This window comes from Ranitomeya imitator, chromosome 6 (genome assembly GCF_032444005.1).
Source record: "Ranitomeya imitator isolate aRanImi1 chromosome 6, aRanImi1.pri, whole genome shotgun sequence".
Taxonomy (NCBI): domain Eukaryota; kingdom Metazoa; phylum Chordata; class Amphibia; order Anura; family Dendrobatidae; genus Ranitomeya; species Ranitomeya imitator.
In genome coordinates, this window is record NC_091287.1 from 295,419,912 (window position 1) to 295,443,284 (window position 23,373).

Below are 23,373 nucleotides of genomic sequence, written 5' to 3' on the forward strand. Positions count from 1 at the left end.
GATATTGTATTGCCCTGCAGAATAAAGATAACATGACAATTATATCTACGGTAATAGGGGATGGTGTTTAAAAAAAAATATAGAATTGCAGTTTTTTTTGTACATTTTGGTTCCCAAAGAGAATAATAATAAATCATTAAAGAGATGCATGTTCCACAAAGTGGTAAAAATATACACTAAAGCTTATTTTGCAAAAAAAATATTTATGCAGTCACATAATTCTTCTTGGAATAATTTTTTACATGGCAAAATCTTGGCACTTTAACAAGGGTGTGTAGACTATTTATATGCACTGCATTTATTTATATCTATTGTATATATACAGTATATGACTTATATTTTCTGTCCAAGTACACTAATTTTTACTTTGAGAGTCTAAGGCACCGATTAATCAAGCTAGTAATTTTCATACCTCATCTTGATGAGGAGGCATTGTGGAGTCAGACACTACCGAATCATGAAGCTGCTCACAAGTCTTAATGAACCAGTAGCATCTCAAAACAAACAAAAATGGCGTGCACCTCTGTACACTCCACCACAAGTCTTACTCCAGTCAATGATTGAAATAAGACTTCTGTTATAAGGAAAACACAGCTTCTCATTAATTTGATGACCTAAAGCATCCCACCCCCGTCCTGCTGCTGTCCCACCCAAACTCGGTCCATTTTGGCAGAGCTTGGAGAAACTTATGTAAAAATACAAAAAAATGGAAAATTTTTGTGTAGCTCCAAGTTGTGCAAAAAATTTGCAACTTTTTAAATATTTTTACACCAGTTTTCTACCATAAAATCATTGATGAAGCCCAAGTGTTTAGACAATGGAAACCTAGTCATTTTTCTTAAATATGCCTATATTGAAAAATCCATACACACCTGCAATGAAGGAGGCTGACCCTGATTTATGCTGCCTGAATCACCTAACTGGCTTATAATAAAAGTGCAATTAAGAAGAAAAATTAATTTGCTTTTTTTAGTAACCCCCCAAACAGTCTGGACAAGATTATTGGCACCCTCAACTTATTATTTGGTTGCACATCCTTTCGAATAAATAACTGCAATCAATATCTTCCTGTAACCATCATCAAGCTTCTGACACCACTCAACTGGAATTTTGGAACATTTTTATTTTGCAAACTGTTCCAGGTCTCTCATATTTGAATGGTGCCTCCTCCCAAAAGCAATTTTAAGATCTCTCCACAGGTGTTCAATGGGATTTAGATCCAGACTCACTGCTGGCCACTTCAGAACGCTCCAGCATTTTGTTTCCAACCATTTCTGGGTGCTTCTTGAAGTATGCTTGGGTTTTTTATCCTGCATGACCTAGGGCACAAGCCCAGCTTTCTGACATTGGGCAGTGCATTACAACCCCAAATCCTTTGGTAATCTTCAGATTTCATGATGCCTTGCACACATTAAAGACACCCAGTTCCATAGGCACCAAAACAACCCCAAAACTTCTTTAAACCTCGACCATATTTGTCTGTACGTAGTTTGCTTTTATCTTTGTAGGCCTCATTCTAAAGAGTAGAATGATGTGCTTTACCATAAAGTTCTATCTTTGTCTCATCTGTTTAAAAGATGCTTTACTAGAAGGATTTTGGCTTGTTCATTAAGATGTTGGCAATCTGCAGTCTAGCTTTTGATGTTTCTGTAATAATATAGGGCACGGCACTCTTGGCTTCTAGGAGGTGCACAAGTTGGGTTTCCAACCCGTCAAATCAATGCAATAAATACTTGGCACTCAGGAGATGATAGAAAGTGAACAATTCGTTTATTGGGTGCATCCACAGTTTAAACGTTTTCGGTCTATTAAACAGACCTTCATCAGAAAATAGGTGCTGGATTACTGGAAGCCACGAGTAGAGTGGGCCCACAGGGGTGCCACTTATAGGGCAAGTCCAGGAGAACTGGGCGCCTAGGAGAGACTGGAGCTGCAGGAGTGGAGCGCTATAAGGAGGCGAGACACTCGCAAGGGAAGTAGCGCTGAGGACTCCAGAGAGACAGGCACCGGACCGCTGTGGTAGCGTCACACCTGTGGAAAGCATTCCACAGGTGTGACGCTACCACAGTGGTCCGGTGCCTGTCTCTCTGGAGTCCTCAGCGCTACTTCCCTTGCGAGTGTCTCGCCTCCTTATAGCGCTCCACTCCTGCAGCTCCAGTCTCTCCTAGGCGCCCAGTTCTCCTGGACTTGCCCTATAAGTGGCACCCCTGTGGGCCCACTCTACTCGTGGCTTCCAGTAATCCAGCACCTATTTTCTGATGAAGGTCTGTTTAATAGACCGAAAACGTTTAAACTTTTGATGTTTCTGTGTCAGCAGTGGGGTCCTCCCGAGTCTCCTGCTATAGTGTTTCATTTAATTCAAATGCTGATGGTTAGTTCATGTTGACATTAATGCATCCTTCGCCTTCAGGACAGCTTGAATTTCTTTGGAACTTGATTGGGGTTGCTTATTCACCATCTGTACTATCCTGTGTTGTACCCTTTTGTCAATTTTTCTTTGTCATCCAAGTCCAGGGAGATTATCTACAGTGCCATGGGTTGTAAATTTCTTGATTATGTTGCACAGTGCAAACAAAGTAAGATCAAAATCTCTGTGGATGGACTTGTAACCTTGAGATTGTTGATAGTTTTCAACAATTTTATTTTTCAATTCCTCAGACAGTTCTCTTCTCCTCTTTCTGCTCTCCATGCTTAGTGTGGAAAACACAGACATACTGTTAGGACTGGTGGAACGCACCCAGAAAGATGATATAGATGCGTTCACAGTCCGAGGTCCACCGTGCAGGTGAAAACCCGCTGCTAGTAAATTGCAGACTATATGGCGGTACACTAAAGTAAACACACGTGAGTTCAACCTCACCCAGTGTGAAGGAAGCAATCCTGTTGCGTCACAGGACCGCGGTACCGCACCTAAAGCGCGAGCAAGCAGTCAGCGTACTTAACCCCAACTGGGATTGAAGTCCGATTAGACCCTTGCTGGCACTACACCGCAACTGGGTGTGTAAGGAAACTAATTAGAAATATATAAATGCACAGGAGTGCGAGCAATGCCGCACTGACGGACGCCACCAACCACACAGGCTTGTGTATGGAAAGCGCTAGGCAAGCGCACGGCGCCATACAGGCGAACACAGCAAGAGGACGCTGTAATGTGTGTATCGTGCAGATGGTTAGTCGGGCGCTAGATAGCTACCAACATCCGCGAGCAGACAACAACTCTAGGGAGGGATATTTAGGAGCTTTCATCCATCGACATACATCCATCTACACACACACATATATAATTATGAGACAATACTAGCGCATGGCCGTGCGGTCATGCGCAGTTTATATAGTTGCAGCGCAGGAAGTGGCTACAGAACTTTTGCCCTTCCAAGACCTGCCAAGAGGACCAATGGGATGTGCCGCAGAGCCTGAGCACCTGACCCTCGATCTCCAACGGGAGATCTTGCCCTGGGCATGCTCAGTATGTGCAGACAAGGACTTAGTCCCAGAGAAGTCTGCTTGCTGCTGACCAGTACTGGCTTTAATGGCAGAAGCTGGAGAAGCAGCAGTAACTCTTAGAACAGAGTGAGATTGAGCAAGACGCTGGGACCGACGTCTTTGCTGAGCAGACTCCACTGCGGCTGGAACAGAATGGGAGACCGCAGTGGAGATGGCTCGAGATTCCCCCTGTGCAGAAGCGGGAACTCGACCTCTAACACATACAATGCAAATATTGAGTCAACTTCTCACCTCTTTATTTGGTTTCAGGTGTGATTTTCATATTGCCCACACCTGTTACTTGCCACAGGTGAGTTTGAACGAGCATCACATGCTTGAAACAAAGTTGTTTTCCCAGTTTTGGAAAGGTGCCAACATTTTGCCTGGTCCATTTTTGGGGTTTTGTGTGAAATTATGTCCAATTTGCCTTTTCTCTCTTTTTTCCGTACAGTTTCAATACACACAAAGGAAATAAACGTGTTTAGCAAAAAAGCACATATAATTGCAATAGTTTTCAGGGAGAAATACTTCATTTTCTGGAACAATTTCAAGTTTGCCAACACTTTCGACTGTGACTGTATGTTGGTAATGAATTAATCACAGAAAGTTGTCATGACTTCAGACATAACCAAGTAAACTTCCTCATAATACATTGCAGCTATCACATCATATGTGAAAACTTACTGATTTATAAATATTAAATATGGTAAAGGTGTTGTTTGAATTAATTAAATACAAATATGGCAACTTCACTATAGATCGTATCACTGGAAATTGGCTGTAATTAGAAATATAAATAATTTACCATTGATTCCATCTATAAGTGATAATACCATGAATATATTTAATGTTTATCTTCATAACTCTTTAAATGTCTCAAAATAATCAAGGTTTGTTTCTGTAATATTCTCTGCTGGCAGTTTTGTGCTTACTTCAGTATAACAGATATGGGAATTCTTTAAAAACTAGAGTCAAAGCACAGCAATTGTTTTGCAAATAGCCTACTGAGGAATATGTGTTCTGTTTGCATTTAGTGCTTCAAAATCTGTTTATTTTTTCTTTTTTATTGTTAGGGGTGCATTTATATTTATATATTTGCTAGGAGGAAAATTAGATCAGAGTCACATAATGTATATATTTTTTCATTCATCTATTGTAACCAAAATGGTTGTGGTAATAGAATACAATTGGGGTATCTTGGACCACCTGAGCAAATGATTCTAAATATTAACAATGTTAACCCCTTAGTGACAGAGCCAATTTGGTACTTAATGACCGAGCCAATTTTTGCAATTCTGACCACTGTCAATTTATGAGGTTATAACTCTGGAACGCTTCAACGGATCCCGCTGATTCTGAGAATGTTTTTTCGTGACATATTGTACTTCATGTTAGTGGTAACATTTCTTCCATATTACTTGCGATTATTTATGAAAAAAACGGAAATATGGCAAAAAATTTTAAAATTTTGCAATTTTCAAACTTTGTATTCTTATGCCCTTAAATCAGAGAGATATGTCACAAAAAATAGTTAATAAATAACATTTCCCACATGTCTACTTTACATCAGCACAATTTTGGAAACAAATTTTTTTTTGTTAGGGAGTTATAAGGGTTCAAAGCAATTTCTCATTTTTACAACACCTTTTTTTTTTAGGGACCACATCACATTTGAAGTCATTTTGAGGGGTCTATATGATAGAAAATAACGAAGTGTGACACCATTCTAAAAACTACACCCCTCAAGGTTCTCAAAACCACATTCAAGAAGTTTATTAACCCTTTACGTGCTTCACAGGAACTGAAACAATGTGGAAGGAAAAAATGAACATTTAACTTTTTTTTGCAAACATTTTAATTCAGAACCATTTTTTTTATTTTCACAAGTATAAAAACAGAAATGTAACCATATATTTTGTTATGCAATTTCTCCTGAATACGCCAATACCCCATATGTGGGGGTAAACCACTGTTTGGGCGCACCGCAGAACTTGGAAGTGAAGGAGCGCCGTTTGACTTTTTCAATGCAGAATTGGCTGGAATTGAGATCAGACGCCATGTCACGTTTAGAGAGCCCCTGATGTGCCTAAACAGTGGAAACCCCCCACAAGTGACACCATTTTGTAAACTAGACCCCTTAAGGAACTTATCTAGATGTGTGGTGAGCACTTTAAACCCCCAAGAGCTTCACAGAAGTTTATAACGTAGAGCCGTGAAAATAAAAAATCGCATTTGTTTACACAAAAATGATCTTTTCGCCCACAAATTCTTATTTTCACAAGGGTAACAGGAGAAATTAGACCACAAACGTTGTTGTGCGATTTCTCCTGAATACGTAGATACCCCATATGTGAGGGTAAACCACTGTTTGGGCGCACCGCAGAGCTTGGAAGTGAAGGAGCGCCATTTTACTTTTTCAATGTAGAATTGGCAGGAATTGAGATCGGACGCCATGTCGCATTTGGAGAGCCCATGATGTGCCTAAACAGTGGAAACCCCCCCAACTGACACCATTTTGGAATCTAGACCCCTTAAGGAACTTATCTAGATGTGTGGTGAGCACTTTGAACCCCCATGTGCTTCACAGAAGTTTATAACGTAGAGCCGTGAAAATAAAAAATCACATTTTTTCTACAAAAATGATTTTTTGCCCCCAAATTTTTATTTTCACGAGGGTAACAGGAGAAATTAGACCACAAAAGTTTTAGTGCAATTTCTCCTGAGTACGTCGATACCCCATATGTGGGGGTAAACCACTGTTTGGGCGCACTGCAGAGCTTGGAAAAGAAAGAGTGCCATTTTACTTTTTCAATGTAGAATTGTCTGGAATTGAGATTGGACGCCATGTTGCGGTTGGAGAGCTCCTGATGTGCCTAAACAGTGGAAACCCCCCAGAAGTGACCCCATTTTGGAAACTAAACCCCCCCATGGAACTTATCTAGATGTGTGGTGAGAACTTTGAAAGCCCAAGTGCTTCACAGAAGTTTAGAATGCAGAGTCTTGAAAATAAAAAATATTTTTTTTCCACAAAAAAGATTTTTTAGCCCCCAAGTTTTTATTTTCACAAGGGTAACAAGAGAAATCGGACACCAAAAGTTGTTGTCCAATTTGTCCTGAGTATGCTGGTACCCCATATGTGGGGGTAAACCACTGTTTGGGCGCACGGCAGAGCTCGGAAGGAAGGAGCGCCGTTTTGGAATGCAGACTTTGATAGAATGGTCTGCGGGCGTTATGTTGCGTTTGCAGAGCCCCTGATATACCTAAACAGTAGAAACCCTCCACAAGTGACCCCATTTTGGAAATTAGACCCCCCAAGGAACTTATCTAGATGTGTGGTGAGAACTTTGAATGCCCAAGTGCTTCACAGAAGTTTAGAATGCAGAGTCGTGAAAATAAAAAATATTTTTTTTCCACAAAAAAGATTTTGTAGCCCCCAAGTTTTTATTTTCACAAGGGTAACAGGAGAAATTGGACCACAAGAGTTGTTGTCCAATTTATCCCGAGTATGCTGATGCCCCATATGTGGGGGTAAACCACTGTTTGGGCGCACAGCAGAGCTCGGAATGGAAGGAGCGCCGTTTTGGAATGCAGACTTAGATAGAATGGTCTGTGGGCGTTATGTTGCGCTTGCAGAGCCCCTGATGTACCTAAACAGTAGTAACCCCCCACAAGTGACCCCATTTTGGAAAATATACCACAAAAAGGAACATATCTAGATGTGTGGTGAGAACTTTGAATGCCCAAGTGCTTCACAGAAGTTTAGAATGCAGAGTCGTGAAAATAAAAAAATATTTTTTTTTTCACAAAAAAGATTTTTTAGCCCCCAAAAGTTTTTATTTTCACAAGGGTAACAGGAGAAATTGGACCCCAAAAGTTGTTGTCCAATTTATCCCGAGTACGCTGATGCCCCATATGTGAGGGTAACCCACTGTTTGGGCGCACGGCAGAGCTCAGAAGGGAGGGAGCACCATTTGACTTTTTGAGCGCAAAATTGGCTGTCGTGTTTGGAGACCCCCTGATGTAGCTAAACAGTGGAAACCCCCCAATTCTAGCTCCAACCCTAACCCCAACATACCCCTAACCCTAATCCCAACCCGATCCATAATCCTAATCACTAACCCTAACGATAATCACAACCCTTATCCCAAAACAACCCCAATGTCAACCCTAACCATAACCCTAATCAAAACCCTAAATCCAACACACCCCTAATCCTAATCTCAACCCTAACCTCAAACCTAACCCTAATCCTAATACACCCCTAATCACCACCCTAATCTTAACCCTAATCCCAAACCTAACCCTAATCCCAAGCGTAACCCTAATACCAACCCTAACCCTAATACCAACCCTAATCCAAACCCTAACCCTAATCCCAACTCTAACCCTAACTTTAGCCCCAACCCTAACCCTAAGGCTACTTTCGCACTTGCGTCGTTTGGCATCCGTCGCAATCCGTCGTTTTGGACAAAAAATGGATCCTCCAAATGTGCCCGCAGGATGCGTTTTTTTGCCCATAGACTTGTATTGCCAACGGATCGTGACAGATGGCCACACGTCGCGTCCGTCGTGCACTGGATCAGTTGTGTTTTGGCAGACCGTCGGCACAAAAAATGTTCAATGTAACGTTTTTTTGTACGTCGCGTCCGCCATTTCTGACCGCACATGCGTGGCCGTAACTCCGCCCCCTCCTCCCCAGGACATAGATTGGGCAGCGGATGCATTGAAAAACTACATCCGCTGTGTTATAACCTGGTGGTTAGGAGCACCCGACACGACCTGATAGTTAAACTCACACAGGACAAGCTCTGGGATGTGGGAGCTCTGCTGACCGCAGGCCCTAATCCTATCACAACAACTAGAAATAGCCGTGGAGCGTTCCTGACTCTCCCTAGACGCCTCTTCACAGCCTAAGAGCTAGCTAGCCCTAGAGATAGAAAATAAAGCCTACCTTGCCTCAGAGAAATTCCCCAAAGGAAAAGGCAGCCCCCCACATATATTGACTGTGAGTAAAGATGAAAGTCACAAACGCAGAAATGAAACAGGTTTCAGCAAAGGGAGGCCAGACTTACTAAACAGACAGAGGATAGGAAAGGAATCTTTGCGGTCAGCACAAAAAACTACAAAAGACCATGCAGAGTGTGCAAAAAGACCTCCGCACCGACTAACGGTGCGGAGATGCCACTCTGCATCCCAGAGCTTCCAGCTAGCAAGACAAAATCATGATAACCAGCTGGACAAGGAAACAATGAACAAATAATAACTATCAGGAACTTAGCTTCTGCTGGAGAAGACAGGTCACCAGAAAGGTCCAAGAGCGAACTGAACCAATGCAGGAACATTGACAGCTGGCATGGAGTAACGATCTGAGTGGAGTTAAATAGAGCAGCCAACCAAAGGATAAACCACGTCACCTGTGTAAGGAACCTCAGAAGCAGCAGCTTCACTCACAGCCACCAGAGGGAGTCCATGGACAGAACTCGCCGAAGTACCATTCACGACCACAGGAGGGAGTTCGACAACAGAATTCACAACACCGCTGCCCACGTTGTGCACAATTTTCACGTGCGTCGGTATGTCGGGCTGACGCATTGCGACGGCCCCGTACCGACGTAAATGTGAAAGAACCCTAACCCTAAATTTAGCCCCAACCTTAACCCTAAATTTAGCCCCAACCCTAACCTTAGCCCTAACCCTAACCCTAACCCTAGCCCTAACCCTAGCCCTAACCCTAGCCCTAACCCTAACCCTAGCCCTAACCCTAGCCCTAACCCTAACCCTAGCCCTAACCCTAACCCTAACCCTAGCCCTAACCCTAACCCTAGCCCTAACCCTAGCCCTAACCCTAGCCCTAACCCTAACCCTAATTTTAGCCCCAACTACTGTTCTCCTGCCGGCCGGCAGATGAAGACAGATGGCAGGCGCACTGCGCATGTGCCCGCCATTTTCTTTTGCCGGCAGCCAGGAGGAGCAGCAGGAGGACCCAGGGACACAGGTTAGTATGATAGGGTCCCTGAATCCCCCTATTTCTCTGTCCTCTGATGTGCGATCACATCAGAGGACAGAGAATTACACTTTGATTTTTTTTTTTTGCGGTCGCCGGTAAACAGTTAATTACCGGCGATCGCAAAACAGGGGTCGGTAAAACCGACCCCAATCATGTTCTTTGGGGTCTCGGTTACCCCCGGCAGCCGAGACCCCAAAGATTCTCCCGGTGCTGGCCGGCGGGCGCACTGCGCATGCGCCCGCCATTTTGAAGATGGCGGCGCACACCGGGAGACACGAGGAGCACCGGGGGAGATAGGTGAGTATCGGGGGGCTATCTGGGACCCCTTTTCTCTGTCCTCTGATGTGCGATCACATCGGAGGACAGAGAAATTAAAAAGAGATCGCGTTTTTTTTTTTGCGATCGCCGGTAAACGGTTAATTACCGGCGATCGCAAATGCAGGGTCGGTAAAAAAAAACCCGAATCATGTTCTCTGGGGTCTCGGCTACCCCCGGCAGCCGAGACCCTGGAGAAAATCCGACTCTGGGGGGCGCTATTCACTTTTTCCACAGCGCCATTAATTAACGGCGCTGTGCTTTAAGTACCCTTAGCGGCCGCCGTTAAAAGGCGTATCGGCGGTCGCTAAGGGGTTAAAGAAAATGCAATAAAAAAAGTATGTTTTAGCTTGGTATTCCTTAAAAATGCTCACTATCATTTAAATAAATTTAATAGGCTCATCTGATGAAGTTTCATCTGATGAAGTTAAGAACAAAAGTTGGATAGTGCTATTATTTATCTAAAATTATGTTTTAGGTCCCAAAAATCACTATAAAAATCTGACCATTGTCTGCCACGCTGCTGTCTATCTTGGTGTCTATTGCCTGTTATCCAGTGTAATTTGCATTGTGCAGCTCTGATATCTTTAGCAATTCCATAGACTATCAACTGAGCAAAGGTCAAACATGCACACCTCCTCTTCATTCATGATGGAGCTCTACAAGGCCATGTTACTGGATTCCACAGGCATGGTCTTCTCGGGATCACATGGGGTCATAGCAGTCAAACCCCCATCAAGTTATCCTCTCTCTTATAGAGGAGTAACTTTATTATTATTATTATACATTTTTATAGCGCCATTTATTCCATGGCGCTTTACATGTGAATACGGGGCAAATATAGACAAATACATTAAACATGAGCAGATAACAAGGCACACGAGTACATAAGGAGGGAGGACCCTGCCCGCGAGGGCTCACAGTCTGCAGGGGGTGGGTGAGGATACACTAGGAGAGGGAAGAGTTGGCTGTGCGGCTGTTCAGTAGGTTGAGGATCACTGCAGGCTGTAGGCTTGTCGGAAGAGATGAGTCTTCAGGTTCTTTTTGAAGGTTTCTATGGTAGGCGCAAGTCTGATGTGTTGGGGTAGAGAGTTCCAGAGTATGGGGGAAGCACGGGAGAAGTCTTGGATGCGGTTATGGGAAGAAGAGATGAGAGGGGAGTAGAGAAGGAGGTCTTGGGAGGATCGGAGGTCGCGTGTAGGTAGGTACCGGGAGACCATGTCACAGATGTATGGAGGAGACAGGTTGTGGATGGCTTTGTATGTCAGTGTGAGGGTTTTGAACTGGAGTCTCTGGGCAATAGGAAGCCAGTGAAGGGCTTGACACAGGGGAGAGGCTGGGGAATAGCGGGGAGACAGGTGGATTAGTCGGGCAGCAGAGTGTAGGATGGATTGGAGTGGTGCCAGAGTGCTAGAGGGGAGTCCAGAGAGTAGGAGGTTGCAGTAGTCGAGGCGGGAGATGATAAGGGCATGCACTAGCGTTTTTGCAGTGTTGCGGTCAAGGAAAGCACGGATCCGGGAAATATTTTTGAGTTTGAGACGACAGGAGGAGGCAAGGGCTTGGATATGTGGCTTGAAAGAGAGGGCAGAGTCGAGGATCACCCCGAGGCACCGGGCGTGTGGGACTGGGGATAGTGAGCAGCCATTGACATTGATGGATAGATCTGGTGGAGGGGTAGAGTGAGATGGGGGAAAGATGATGAATTCTGTTTTGTCCATGTTCAGTTGTAGAAAGCGAGCAGAAAAGAAGGCTGAAATGGCAGACAGACAGTGCGGGATTTTGGTAAGCAAGGAGGAGAGGTCAGGTCCGGAGAGGTAGATCTGCGTGTCGTCAGCGTAGAGATGGTACTGCATACCGTGGGATTCTATGAGCTGTCCCAGGCCGAAAGTGTAGATGGAGAAGAGTAGGGGTCCTAGAACAGAGCCTTGAGGAACACCGACTGACAAGGGGCGAAGTGAGGAGGTGGTGTGGGGGAGGGAGACACTGAATGTTCGGTCTGTCAGATATGACGAGATCCAGGAAAGGGCCAAGTCTGTGATGCCAAGGGATGAGAGGATTTGTAGCAAAAGGGAGTGGTCTACAGTGTCAAAGGCAGAAGACAAGTCCAGGAGAAGGAGGACAGAGTAGTGTCGCTTGCTCCTGGCAGTTAGTAGGTCATTGGTGACTTTAGTTAGGGCAGTTTCAGTTGAGTGATGGGAACGGAAGCCTGATTGTAACCGATCAAAGAGGGAGCAGGAGGAGAAGTGGGAGGACAGTTCAAGATGGACGTGTTGCTCCAGCAATTTGGAGGCATAAGGGAGAAGAGATATTGGGCGATAGCTAGACACAGAGGATGGGTCGAGGGAGGGCTTTTTGAGGATGGGTGTGATCTTGGCATGCTTGAAGGATGAGGGAAAGACACCTGTTGTGAGTGAGAGGTTGAAGAGGTGCGTTAGGGTTGGGATGAAGACCGTGGAAAGGTTAGGGATGAGGTGGGATGGGAGCGGGTCAAGCGTGCAGGTGGTGAGGTGTGATCTTGACAGGAGTGTGGAGAGCTGATCTTCTGTCATGGTGGAGAAGCTGGTTTTGGAGGAGCAGGGTTGAGCAGCTAAGAGGGGCAGTGGGCGCTGTGGGCCAAAGCTTTCTCTGATCGTATCGATCTTCTGTTTAAAGAAAGAGGCGAAGTCATCAGCAGAAATGAGGGGGGAGGGAGGAGGTGCGGGGGGACGGAGTAGAGAATTGAAAGTGTTGAAAAGCTGTTTAGGGTTGTGGGACAGGGAGGATATGAGGGATGAGAAGTAAGTTTGTTTTGCGGCAGTGAGCGCAGACTTGAAGCTGGCGAGGGACTGCTTGTATGCAGTGAAGTGGTCGGCAGAGTGGGATCGCTTCCATCTCCGCTCAGCAATCCTGGAAGCCCGTCTCAATTCTTTGGTCAGGCTGGTCAGCCAGGGCTGCCTGTTAACTAAACGTTTACTTTATATAATAATCGTTTAATAAATTATACAATGAATCAAACCATTATTTGTTTTCCAGGGTGCTATAGGAATCAGTTAAAACATCCTTTGTGTAAAATCTGATCAATAAAACACAGAAAGATCTGTATTTAAGGGCCCTGCCCATCACCACTCCAACCTGAAAGACAGCTGCATGGTTATTAAATTTATGCTCAATTCTGGACAGCTATTGTTTTGCATATTTGTGTAGCTAGCAGAAGTAAGCAATATGCTAACAAAATAAATTACCTCCTTAGTAAATTTTTATAGAACTCTATTTTCTTTTAGACAGTTCAAACCAAGTTGTGGTCATGGGACTGATGACATGTAACCTTTTCCTGTCAATAATAAGTAAACCATGATGATCACTGTCAATGGTAATTATTATTTTAGGATCCTGTTGCTATGGTACATAGCTTCTTGTTCTCGCTTTGAAGTATATTGCCAGTACACTAGGGAGGGTACTAAAAATTCCACTTATGTAAACAAGACATGCATAGTGTAACAATCAGATATCTATTCAAAACCTGTCAAAACATTTCTAGTAGTTTACGTGCATAAAAACATCAATAAAACAAAAATGAAAAGTCAAAATAAAAACAAAAACAATTAGGAAAATAACAATACAAGAACAATGAATCAATTTGAAACTAATTACATTTGACAAAAGAATTGGATTGCTAGAATCTGATTTGTTTTTAGATTTGCTTAAACCCAGCAAAATGTTGATGTTACATAACCTTTAGTCAGTGCCTGAAATGCCTAAGAGTGAAGACTATAGATGATTTAATCTTTTGAAATTTAAATATACCTGGTTCAACAAATTCTTCACAAAATTTTGATTAACAGCAAATTTATTTGATGCAAATCACAATGCTGGAAAGCTTCCAATTGTCCGGGAAAGACTTCTGTAACACTATGATGTCTCATAGGATAGTATTCATTCAATTTAAAGTGTTTTAACACAAACACTGCTTTAGTAATGTCAAAGTGAACTTTCTAAAGAAAGGGATGGTAATAGGCTATAGTAGGTATGGCTTGTACAGTTGTCAATTTGGATGAATAAAACAGGTGTGCAAAAACACCTTAAAAACATTCTAATTCACATTTTCACAAAAATGACAAAATAAATACTAGGTAGGCACACATTCAAAAAGCCAACACTTGCAGCAGAGTGCTGTATTGTTGTGGCATGTGTTCATGGAAATTTTGTGTCATAAAACAGATGTGCAAAGATATTTGTTTGTGACATGTACACTTTGTGTGGTAGACCATAAGTTATCCAATTTTCCTTTGCATTTTTAAAAAGCAATTATTCCCCTCTTTTAAAAAATGATTGAACAAGAAATATAAAAACTCAATAAAGTTGTTTGCCACAACCAAGCATACCATTTCTGACTGAAATTGATTTTTGATTTTTTCCTGTAAAATGCATTGTGCTGCCATGCTGCTGCTTTCTAGCGCATTAGGTATGAAGAAAAAAGTGAAATTACAATTTAATTGAAATAGGACAAATGAAAATTGCACCATATAACCTAGTCTGTCACTGCTGCTGACACTTATATCTTTCCTATTCCTATCTCTCACTTGGCCTATCAACTAAATCTCTGTATTATTCACAGACTACCACCCTTATCTTCTTTAGTGCTGCAGTTGTTCAACATATTTCTTCCTTGAGTATTTGTCAGTTTTAGTATTTTCTCTTACTATCTCTATTGAGGTGCTGTGAGCTCTGATGACTTTCTTCTATCCTAAATCACCTTACGATCACCTTAAAATGGCTACTGTATTCCTTGCCTTTACTTTTATTCAAGCTATGATAGTCCCTCCTGATTGGTTGCACAATATGATATGAAAGCCTCAAGGTATTATAAGGAAGCCCACACAGTCGCACCTGAGGTCATATCAGCCTTCAGTGGTTGATGGAATCTAATACAATATACAGTATTTTGTTATTATTGCTCCCACAGTTGATTTCATCACACAAAGCTGCTTGCCTATTGCAGATTCACTCTTCCCAGCCTGGCGCAGGGCTGCAATTTTGTTTCTGGAGTCTTTTGACAGCTTTGGTCTTCAACATAGTGGAGTTTGGACTGAGGTTGTGGACAGGTGTCTTTTACACTGATAACAAGTTCAAACAGGTGCCATTACTACAGGTAATGAGAGGAGGACAGAGGAGCCTCTTAAAGAAGTTACAGGTCTCTGAGAGCCAGAAATCTTGCATGTTTTTAGGTGACCAATTACTTATTTTCCTCCATAATTTGCAAAATAAATCTTGCCAAATCAGACAAGGTGATTTCTGGATTTGTTTTCTCATTTTCATTCTCATAGTTGTGGTCTACCTATGATGTCAATTACAGGCCTCTCTCATATTTTTAAATAGGAGAACTTACACAAATGGTCGCTGACTAAATACTTTTTTTCCCCACTGTATATAACAGAAATAAGAATTTAATTTTGTTTGACAAATCAAATAACATGTTTGAATTCATTTGGAACTGCAATGTAACAATGCTACTCACTTGGGAGTGATCTGAGGTATTACAGGAACCGTTTTTATTTAAAGTCCAGCTGTTTTATTTTAGTCCTCATAAACCACATCACAGGAAAACTTAAAAACAGCCTTTGTCCAGCAAAAAAGGAAGCATAAAATGAAAAGTCCATATAATAGTGTTGGTTAACCTGCCTGGCTTAGGCTACTTTCACGCTTCCATCTTTTGTCCTCCGTCGCAATCCGTCGTTATCGGCAAAAAACGGATCCTACAAATGTGCTTGCAGGATGTGTTTTTTAAAATAACATACCAGAACTGACCATATATAATGACCATATTAAAGGGAAAACTCAAAAAAGCTATAGAAAGAACATAAAGAAACCAAGAGTCTTTAAATCCTAAAGTATAAACAAATACTATATCTAATAATAATCACAAATGTCCAAGAGAATAACTATCAAAATATCTTTAATAATAATACAAAAACACACACTGGACATAAAAAACATACAATACAATACAAAAAGATAAATATATAATTGGATAGGTCTAATGAACGACAATGCAAACTGGCGGGGGGTGAGCAATCCTACAATAAGAGGGAGAAAAGGCACTCAAAAATGTAGACAATCTATCCCAGCAATACTATGTGTAAGCTGGAAGGCACAAGTGTGCACAGTAACTAAAAAAGAGAGAGTAACCATAAAATAACCCTCATATCATTAGGGAAAAGACACCAAGGATCACAGGAGCCACTCATATAAGCCATGTGGCAGGAACATCATACCCCCATGACTCCCAAAGTTAAAGTGCCAATAATGCGCAAATATACAAAAATGCATGTATCTTACCCAGGAAAGCCAGACACCCACCGCACAGATACCCCAACGCGCGTTTCACCGCTGCTTCTTCAGGGGGCAGTGTGCAAATGTGCAATATTCAAAGGTTAAATACCCCCATGTGAAGAGCATGACCCAATCACCCGCGTAGAACAAAGTCCGCCCCAGCCGCGTCTAACGAGTGCATGTGGACGAGGCCCACCACAGCCAATCATCCCAGCTGGCGTCAGGAAGCGGTGAGTGTCGGGACAAAGTTCCCATAGCAACGTATACACTCACCGCATAAAATACACGCCGCTGTGAATCAGAGGCGTAGGGGACATCAGAGCGCATGCGCTACCCGCGGCAGGGGGTGACCGCACCGCAATGCGTGCAGGGGGGTGGGGTTACCAAGACAACATACAAACCCTGCTGCACAGTGCCCGGAAAGACGCATAAGAAGGGCGGAAATAACAAAACAGACATATCACATATGGGCATATGAAAGAGACATCAGAGCGCATGCGCTAACCGCGGCAGAAGGTAACCCCGCCGTAATGTGTGCAGGAGAGAGGGGTTGCCAGGACAACAACCAAACCATGCTGCACAGCGCCCAAAAGGACGCGTAAGAAGGGCGGAGATAAAAAAGCGGACATGTCACATGTGGGCAGCATCACTATTAAACAGACCAAATAAGCAAGATAATTTATAAAAATAAGAGCGCCGCAACACATATGCAAATATAATACAATTCATTGATCCATTAAGGATGGCAAATATCCAAATGTCCACAATGCGCAGGATGTGTTTTTTGCCCACAGACTTGTATTAGTGACGGATCGCGACGAATGGACACACGTCGCATCGGTCATGTGACGGATCTGTCGTGTTTTGGCGGACGCGACGCACAAAAAAACATTCAATGTAAAAAATTTTTGTGCGACGTGTCCGCCATTTCTGACCGCGCATGCGCGGCCAGAAATCCGCCCCCTCCTCCCCGCTCATCACAATGGGCAATAGATGCATTGTAAAACTGCATCCACTGCCCACGTTGTACTAAATATTGCACAACGTCCGTCAGTATGTCGGGCCGACGGTTTGCAACGGCCGCGTACCAACAGAAGTGTGAAAGTAGCCTTAGAGTCCAGTTTCTTAGTCTTTTAGCAAAGTCATTCATTCCAGGAGATCTGCACAACTCCATACACACAGACATGTGTGAGACAAAAAGGTCTTATTTTACATAGCCAACTGCACCCAGGGGTGTAGGAAAGGAATGCTCCTAATCCACCTTCTGAGGCATCTGTTTGGACTATAAATTCCTTCTTAAAGTTGGGGCAACCAGGACCGGCAGCTTACACAGAGCTACTTACAGTTCTTGTAAGGCCATCTCCACCTGAGACGTAAATTTGGCCATGACTGGCTCAAGGAGGTTGGTCGGGGGTGTAGCCACTATGGCAAGATTTGGAATGAACCTCCTGTAGTACCTCACAATTCCAAGCTAAGCCCTAGCTTGCTTTTTTAAGAACGGTTTTCGACCAATTCTAGATTGTGTACAATTTATTGACCTGGGGTTTGATTTTGCCTCTACCTACTGCATATCCAAGGTATTTGGCCTCCTCTTTCCCCATGGCACTTTTTTTGGATTTATAAAGAACCATGCCTTCCTGGGAGCTTCAGACACAATTTGGAGCTTTCCGAGATGACTTCCTCAATCTGTGCTGAAGATTACAAGATCATCCAGGTATGCTACAGCATAAGTCTAATGGGTTGCAAGGATGTGGTCCATGACCATCTGGAAGGTGGCTGGTGCTCCCTGTAGTCCAAACAGCATCTTGACAAATTGGAAGCAACCGTGGGACATAGAGAAAGCCATCTTCTGCTTGGCTTCTTCTGATATGGGAATTTTCCAATATCCCTTTGTTAGATTCAATGTGGTTATGTACTTTGCCTGCTCAGGTCTCTCGATTAGCTCATGGACACATGGCATCATATATACGTTGAACTTGGAGACTTCGTTCAGCTTCCGATAATCATTACAGAATATTCATTCTCCATCGAGTTTTGGATCAAGATAAATTGGGTTAGACCACTCGCTCTTAGATTCCTCTATGCCTCCAAGATTCAGCACACGTTTCACTTCCTTGGAGAATAGGTCCCGGTTTTACTACAGCAATTCTCGACATTGCTGTTTTTGGGCCTTCTACAGCGTCTCAGCTATTGTAACACTTTCAATATCCCATCCTGGCTTGGCCAGCAAATATGGAGTTCCAATGGGGTTCGTTTCTTGCATGCCATCATGGGTAGCCGCACAAGGGGATTACAAAAGTGTGAGTTGGGAGTGGATAACTGGCAGGTGGGACAAAACTTGTGAGCATGTGAGCAGCGCTGTAGGAGTATATGGACACCTACCCGGAGGTTGCTACCAATATAGTATAGCGGTTCAGCATTGCTCTCATGCTCACAGCTGGTGTCCTCCCGGTCTCTGCCACCATATAAACAGCCCCACGGCCCTCTCTCCTCACCTGCTATTCAGCAGTGGATGCCGCGATGACAGCACCTATATAGGTGCATTCTTCAGCCTCTCTCCAGTAGTTAACTCTATCAGGGTTCGTCATAGGTGTTCTATTTCTTCTAGGCTGTAACTTCTCTCTCTGGATATCCAATACTATATTGGTAGCAACCTCCGTGTAGTTGTCCATATACTCCTGCTGCTTTTGTCTTCTCGTTTACAGTCCTTTAGTCCACTCTCTCACTACGATTTATGTTCCACCTCCCAGGCAGGCCATATAGCCACTTGAATCTATACATTGTCCCAGTAAATGGTATGTAGAACTCCACAACTGTACTACCACTGTGCCACGACATAGGTCACTGTTGTGAGTTCTGTTTTTGGGCTCCCTCTGGTGGTTACTGATGGTACTGGGTGATTTGTGTTCTGCTGTCTCTGGTGTCCACCTGTTCTATTAGGATTTGGGAGTTTCCTATTTAACCGGGCTTTCTTGTCATTTCCCCGCCGGCTATCAAGGTTATCAGAGTGTTTTGTTACCTCAGCTTCTGGCTTCAGTAATCTTCAGGACAAGCTAAGTTTTGATTTTCTTGTTCCACGTTTTGCTTTATTTTTGTCTTGTCCAGCTTGCATATAATTGTCTCTTTGCTGCTGGTTGCTTTAGTGGGCTGTAATTGCTCCTCATGTTCCATGAGTTGGAACATGAGTTCAAGTAATTACAGGATGGTTTTTTGAAGGGTTTTTTGCTGACCGCGCAGTTTACTTTTGTATCCTCTGCTACCTAGTTTTAGCGGGCCTCATTTTGCTGAATCTGTTTTCATACTGTGTATGTGCCTTCCTCTCATTTCACCGTCATTATATGTGGGGGGCTGCTATTTCTGTGGGGTATTTCTCTGGAGGCAAGAGAGGTCTGTGTTTCTTCTAATAGGGGAAGTTAGATCTTCGGCTGGTGCGAGACGTCTAGGATCAACGTAGGCACGTTCCCCGGCTATTGTTATTTGTGTGTTCAGGTTTAGGGTCGCGGTCAGCTCAGGTTCCATCACCCTAGAGCTCGTTGGTGCTTGTCCTTTTGTGATTCCCTGCCATTGGAATCATGACAGTATAGCCGGCCAAAATGTTTGGGCTGAAGTAGGAGGAAAAGTAGTCTGAGGAAGTTTTTTTTTTTTTCTCTCCTCTGAGGTTGCTGCCTAGCCTTAATTGCAGCCAGGCTGATTTTTTTTTTTTTTTCCTCCTCTTAATCCTTGAATGGCTCTGACCTTAGCTGTTTATCATGGACGTCCAGAGTTTAGCTTCCAGCTTGAATAATCTTGCTGCTAAGGTTCAAAATATACAAGATTTTGTTGTACATGCTCCTATGTCTGAACCTAGAATTCCTATTCCAGAGTTCTTTGCTGGAGATAGATCTAGTTTTCTGAATTTTAGGAACAATTGCAAGCTGTTCCTTTCTTTGAAATCTCGCTCTTCTGGAGACCCTGCTCAGCAGGTTAAGATTATTATATCTTTCCTGCGGGGTGACCCTCAAAATTGGGCATTTGCATTGGCACCAGGGGATCCTGCGTTGCTTAATGTGGATGCGTTTTTTCTGGCATTGGGTTTGCTCTATGAGGAACCTAACCAGGAGATTCAGGCTGAAAAAGCTTTATTAGCTCTCTCTCAGGGGCAAGATGAAGCAGAAATATATTGTCAAAAATTTTGGAAATGGTCAGTGCTTACTCAGTGGAATGAGTGCGCCCTGGCTGCAAAGTTCAGAGATGGCCTTTCTCAGGCCATTAAAGATGTTATGGTGGGGTTCCCTGCGCCTACGGGTCTGAATGAGTCTATGACTATGGCTATTCAGATTGATCGGCGTTTACGGGAGCGCAAACCTGTGCACCATTTGGCGGTGTCTTCTGAACAGGCACTTGAGACAATGCAATGTGATAGAGTTCAGTCTAGAAGTGAACGGCAAAACTATAGGCGGAAAAATGGGTTGTGCTTTTATTGTGGTGATTCAGCTCATGTTATATCAGCATGCTCTAAACGCACAAAAAAGGTTGATAAGTCTGTTGCCATTAGTACGTTACAGTCTAAGTTCATTCTGTCTGTGACTCTGATTTGCTCATTATCATCCATTTCCGTCGATGCCTATGTAGATTCAGGCGCTGCCCTGAGTCTTATGGATTGGTCATTTGCCAAGCGATGTGGGTTTAGTCTTGAGCCTCTGGAAGTCCCTATTCCTTTGAAGGGAATTGACTCTACACCTTTAGCTATGAATAAACCTCAGTACTGGACACAAGTGACCATGCGTATGACTCCCGTTCATCAGGAGGTGATTCGCTTCCTGGTATTGTATAATTTACATGATGTTCTAGTACTTGGTCTGCCATGGTTACAAACTCATAATCCAGTCCTTGACTGGAAAACAATGTCTGTGTTAAGCTGGGGATGTCAGGGGGTTCATGATGATGCACCTCCGATTTCTATCGCTTCATCTACTCCTTCTTAGGTTCCTGTATTTTTGTCTGATTATCGGAATGTTTTTGAGGAGCCTAATCTCAGTTCGCTTCCTCCTCACAGGGATTGCGATTGTGCTATAGATTTAATTCCTGGTAGTAAATTTCCTAAAGGTCGTTTGTTCAATCTGTCAGTGCCAGAGCATACTGCTATGCGGGATTATGTTAAGGAGTCCTTGGAAAAGGGACATATCCGTCCATCTTCATCCCCTTTGGGAGCAGGTTTTTTTTTCGTGGCCAAAAAAGATGGGTCCTTGAGGCCTTGTATAGATTATCGTCTTTTGAATAAGATTACCGTAAAATATCAGTATCCTTTGCCTTTGTTGACTGATTTGTTTGCTCGCATTAAGGGGGCTAAATGGTTCACTAAGATTGATCTTCGGGGTGCGTATAATCTTATACGAATAAAGCAAGGTGATGAGTGGAAAACCGCATTTAATACGCCTGAGGGCCATTTTGAGTATTTGGTAATGCCTTTCGGACTTTCTAATGCTCCTTCAGTCTTCCAGTCCTTTATGCACGATATTTTCCGTGAATATCTGGATAAATTTATGATTGTGTATTTGGATGATATTTTGGTTTTTTCTGATGACTGGGAGTCTCATGTTCAGCAGGTCAGGAAGGTGTTTCAGGTCCTGCGGGCTAATTCCTTGTTTGTAAAGGGCTCAAAGTGTCTCTTTGGAGTCCAGAAGATTTCTTTCTTGGGGTATATTTTTTCCCCTTCTACTATTGAGATGGATCCCGTCAAGGTTCGGGCTATTTGTGACTGGACGCAGCCTGCATCTCTTAAGAGTCTGCAGAAGTTCTTAGGCTTTGCTAATTTCTATCGTCGTTTTATAACTAATTTTTCTAGTGTTGTTAAGCCTTTGACGGATTTGACTAAGAAGGGTGCTGATGTTGCTGATTGGTCTCCTGCGGCTGTGGAGGCCTTTCGGGAACTTAAACGCCGGTTTTCTTCTGCTCCTGTGTTGCATCAGCCTGATGTTTCGCTTCCTTTCCAGGTTGAGGTTGATGCTTCCGAGATTGGAGCGGGGGCGGTTTTGTCACAGAGAAGCTCCGATTGCTCGGTGATGAAGCCATGTGCGTTCTTTTCTAGAAAATTTTCGCCCGCTGAGCGGAATTATGATGTGGGTAATCGGGAACTTTTGGCCATGAAGTGGGCATTTGAGGAGTGGCGTCATTGGCTGGAGGGTGCTAGACATCGTGTGGTGGTCTTGACTGATCACAAAAATCTGATTTACCTGGAGTCTGCCAGGCGTCTGAATCCTAGACAGGCTCGTTGGTCACTGTTTTTCTCTCGTTTCAATTTTGTGGTTTCATACCTGCCAGGTTCAAAGAATGTGAAGGCGGATGCTCTTTCTAGGAGTTTTGTGCCTGACTCCCCTGGAAATTCTGAGCCCACTGGTATCCTTAGGGATGGGGTGATTTTGTCGGCCGTCTTCCCAGACTTGCGATGTGCTTTGCAGGAGTTTCAGGCGGGTAAACCTGATCGTTGTCCGCCTGAGAGACTGTTTGTTCCGGATAGTTGGACCAGTAGAGTCATCTCCGAGGTCCATTCTTCTGCGTTGGCAGGTCATCCTGGAATATTTGGTACTAGAGACTTGGTGGCCAGGTCTTTTTGGTGGCCTTCCTTGTCGAGGGATGTGCGTTCTTTTGTGCAGTCTTGTGAGGTTTGTGCTCGGGCTAAGCCTTGCTGTTCTCGAGCCAGTGGATTGTTGTCACCTTTGCCTATCCCGAAGAGGCCTTGGACGCACATTTCCATGGACTTTATTTCGGATCTCCCTGTCTCTCAAAAAATGTCTGTCATCTGGGTTGTGTGTGAGCGCTTTTCTAAAATGGTTCATCTGGTCCCCTTGCCTAAGTTACCTTCCTCCTCTGAGTTGGTCCCTCTGTTTTTCCAGAACGTGGTTCGTTTGCATGGGATTCCGGAGAACATCGTTTCTGACAGGGGATCCCAGTTTGTGTCTAGATTTTGGCGGACGTTCTGTGCTAAGATGGGCATTGATTTGTCCTTTTCGTCTGCATTCCATCCTCAGACGAATGGCCAGACGGAGCGAACTAATCAGACCTTGGAAACTTATTTGAGGTGTTTTGTTTCTGCTGATCAGGATGACTGGGTTACCTTTTTGCCGCTGGCTGAGTTTACCCTTAATAATCGGGCTAGTTCTGCTACCTTGGTTTCTCCTTTCTTTTGTAATTCGGGGTTTCATCCTCGTTTTTCCTCTGGTCAGGTGGAGCCTTCTGATTATCCTGGAGTGGACATGGTGGTGGATGGGTTGCATCGGATT